Genomic DNA, 4,255 nt, shown 5'->3' on the forward strand with positions numbered 1-4,255 from the left:
AGTAACTCACATCATATGTCGGCGAATTCGAGACACAGACAAAAGTTGACTACAACAAGGGGTTGGAGTCCAGACAAGAACAGTTCCAGGAAGCAGATAAGATAAAACAAAAACCAAACAATATAATAAACAAGTAAATAACAGGGAGAGAATGTGGTAAAATCTGAAAATGTGGTAAAAATCAGGGGGCTTTTCTTTTTCTGGATTGATTTTCAAAATGCTGTTGGGTTTAGCAAAGTGGGTGGGCATGTCAATTGGTGCTTTTTAAAACACTTTGGAATTGGGTGGAAACGGGGAATCAGTTGTTTGGTCAGTCGGTCAGTCAGTCAGTTGACAGCGACCTCTGGTGGATTTACGTGTGAAGAGAAGGCACAAATGGCACTTATGAGAGATATTTGAGATCTTAAAAAGCAAACACAGTGACCTCCGGTGGATATGCAAAAATGAAAACGGCAAAAAAATGTACACCCTGAGACGTATTTGTCACTCTCCAGAAATGTATATAGGGCTACGTTTTCAGAATGAGCCTGGGTTGGGTTTAGGAGCGACATGAGGTGTCACGCCTCCTTTTTAAAATAGTTAATTTTTGTACAACTAAACTCGTATGAATTAGCCACTAAACTGCTGGATATATAATATTATAGGCCTACTTGAGATTCAAATGAACTCACCCAATTCTCTTTCATAACTTGGCTCTGATTGACATCATCTAATTTTTGTTACATATTCAAGAACAATTTATTTTATGTCCAAAAGAAAAGTTGGCTGTTGATCCAGGAGTGTAAGCAGGCAAAATATAGTTATTGTAAAACACAGAGCAAAAACATAAAAATGATTATTAGCACAGCATATCTTCTATTTGTAATTCATGAGTGACCAGCATGACCTTCCAGTATATTTATGATTAATGAAGTAAATCATTAGAGCTCTTTTCAGAAGAATCAATGAGTTCCTTTGCAAGCACTCTCTTTAAATCTGCCACAATAAAGCTTTATAGGCTAATCCTGATCCCTTAACCACATGAACCATGTGATCCCAATTAGAATTAGCTAATTATCAAGATTGAGAAGTATAGTTTTTTGTCGACACATAATCTCCAAAGAGCCTTCAAAATGCTGTCTCTAAGCTGCACATTTTTATTAATTATTGCCCAGGTCAAGAAGCTGAATTAATCCAAATTAAGATTTCAAACATAGATTAATGTAAGTGAATGCAATCCAGCGGTTAACAAAAATAACAAATACACATAGGATAATAAGTCCTTTGAAAAAGATTTGGCCAGCTGAATAACAACGATGCACAATAATGTTAGTGTTATTCAGCTAGCTAGATCTTTTTCAAAGCACGTATTGTCTTTTCCTTCAGCTTAGTTCCTTGTTAATCAGGGGTCGCCACAGCAGAATAAACTACCAACTTATTCAGCATATGTTTTACACAGTGAATGCCCTTCCAGCCGCAATCTAGTACTCGGAAACACACAAACATTCTCACATTCACATACACACTCATACACTATGGCCAATATAGTTAATCCAATTCACCTATACCGCATGTCTTTGGACTTTGGGGGAAACCGAAGTACTCAGAGGAAACCCATGCGAACACTAGGAGGACATGCAAACTCCACACAGAAATGCCAACTGGCCCAGCTGGGACTCGAACCAGCAAGCTTTTTGCTGTGAGGTAACAGTCCTAATCACTGAGTCACCGTGTTATCCCCTATTTATATTCTCCATAGAGAAATTTCATTTTAACATTACCTAAAAACCTTTCAAATCAAACTTAATGCGAGCTCTGAAGCTGTTAATCAAAAGTATATGAAGAAAAACTGTTTTAGCCATCAGGCTAAAGGATGCTACCAATCAGACTTGCAGTAGGTAAAGCCCACCAAAATCAATCAATCAATCAATCAATCAATCAATCAATCAATCAATCAATCAATCAATCAATCAATCAATCAATCAATCAATCAATCAATCAATCAATCAATCAATCAAAATAAATAAATAAAAAATAACCAAGTAAAAGTCACTTTAAGACTATGACTGTGAAAAATCTGTGTAACAAAAAACTACATATTACAAAAGGTTTTTCCAAAAGGTCTTCTGTTTAAAGTTTTTTTTTCAGCCACTAACAAGTGTTTGTCCAACCAGTTGTCACTAGGGATGTAACGGTATCAGAATTTCACGGTACGGTAATACCTCGGTATGAATGTCATGGTACGGTATTTATTGAATCATTTACAGAAAAAAACAAAACTTATGAAAATACTCCAAAAAAGTGCCAAAAGTGTCAATGACATACAAATTAGCCATCTATCTGTAAGCTTTGAAACAGGAACTTCAATTTTAATAACAAAAAAATATTAAACCATGTAAAAAAATAAAGTTTCAATTTAGTATTGTTGAAAACTCATCACATTCAACATTTAATCACTCACTCACTTAGATAGAGATGGGTTTAAAGGGAAATTATCATATAAATATAATCTGGTAAAAGCTGGTATCTCTGGGTATTTACAATGTCCCCTGCAACAGAAAAAAACCCTCTCATTTGGGACTGAGGTTTCTAGGACAAGAGAGATATGACTTGGCCCAGGTTGACAGCAGTGGGTAACGTTGTGCATTGTCTTTCCCCCACTTGAGAGGACAAACCATGAGTCTCATGTCTGCATCAATCTGAACAGTGTGCTGACAACACCGCTATTCAGTACGCACGCGACAACACAGCTGATAAGAACTCGCGCGACAACACCGCTATTCAGTACGCGCGCGACAACACAGCTGATAAGAACTCGCGCAACAACACCGCTATTTAGTACGCGCGTAGCGACAACACCCGCTTTAGAGTTTTCCAGCTCTTTTTCATCCCCGCTTCTAGCAGCACACTCCATTTCCGCATTACTGGATCTGTAGCGACAACAGACCGCAAGGGATGATGGTCAAGCATGGGCTGATGGGAATTGTAGTTTTCACTACCTCCGGTTCGCTTCATTCGCCTGAGCAAATTTTCTCAGAAGACCTATAGTTTTACCGAGTCATGCGACTACGGTAATATCGGAAAAAATTAATATTGCGGTATGACGGTATTTACAATACCGTTACATCCCTAGTTGTCACATTTTCAAAACTTTAAACACAATTAGCAGAGCATCTGTCTTTTGTAGCCATAACATTCACACATTTCATGTCTTTTTCACCCAATTCGCAGTCAGTGAATACATTTCCACAATGCGTACATTTTCTTAACTGACAAGTAGGGCCAGATGGAATCTGTGGGAATTTTTTTCTTATTTCTGCGCATAATTTTGTTAAAAATCTGCAGATTTATGTGAAAGGATTTTAGGAGTATCATAACTTAAACCTTAACATATGAACTAAAAGGTAATACCTTTTTAACTTGTATTTAATGTTTACAACGCAAATCCAATTAGATACACTTTATTTGGTAAACAAAGCAAGTCTTCTATATAATATATCTAAAAGACAGAAAAAAAATTACTTTACAAACTGTATTGTAAATATGAATACTTTCATATTAGTAAATAATTATACTGAAATCAATAAAAAAAATCAATTAATATAAATTTACACACATTTACACAAGTAAATAAACAGAATTAAGATGGGCTAAAAATCAGCAGATTTCCGCACGCGCAGATTCCGTGTGGGCCTACTGATAAGCTTTAATTCCCAACAAAATTTTGGATTGTTTTTGTAGAATTTACGAATGTTTACACAACATCCCACTGTAGCAAACGCAATATTAAAACCTTAGATACAATATAAACCTTTTGAGTTCAATATCAAAAACAAAAATATATCTCAGCTGATAATAAACAAACAATGAATAACTAGCTGTTTCCATCAAAAGTGCAAATTAACGTAATGTGCAAAACTGGATTATTGCATGAAAGATGTGCGAATAAAGGCCTGTGCACACCGAGACGTTTTTTGCTTACGTTTTACGGCTCATGACTAAAAAAAAGGGCCTCAATGTAATCTTGCACACCAACGCGCAAAAAGCGTCATTTAAAAAAAAAAAAACGCTTTATGCTCGTTTTTTTTTTTTTGCTTTGATGCGCCGCGTCAAAAACTTCTCCACCAATCAGATTGGCACTTTTGCTCATATGCACGGAGCTGCTGAAGTTACAGTAAACAGCACTTGGAGGCGCTCAAGCGTACATTGAAGAAGATGCCCGGAGGCGACATGAACGTGGAGCGACATGAACATGGTACTGGTGAACAATTATTTC

At 36.5% G+C, this 4,255-nt stretch overlaps 1 long non-coding RNA gene across 1 annotated transcript; it reads right to left on the bottom strand.

The window, feature by feature from the left end:
* Positions 1-209: 209 nt before the first annotated feature.
* Positions 210-4,033, bottom strand: LOC147842279 (uncharacterized). Its single transcript, XR_015499222.1, has 2 exons — positions 2,782-4,033; positions 210-2,702 (listed from the first exon to the last, which is right to left on the bottom strand). It is a non-coding gene; the product is annotated as an uncharacterized LOC147842279 (long non-coding RNA).
* Positions 4,034-4,255: the final 222 nt, after the last annotated feature.

The sequence above is a fragment of the Danio rerio genome, chromosome 9, assembly GCF_052040795.2.
Source record: "Danio rerio strain M-AB ecotype USA chromosome 9, GRCz13ab, whole genome shotgun sequence".
Lineage (NCBI taxonomy): Eukaryota > Metazoa > Chordata > Actinopteri > Cypriniformes > Danionidae > Danio > Danio rerio.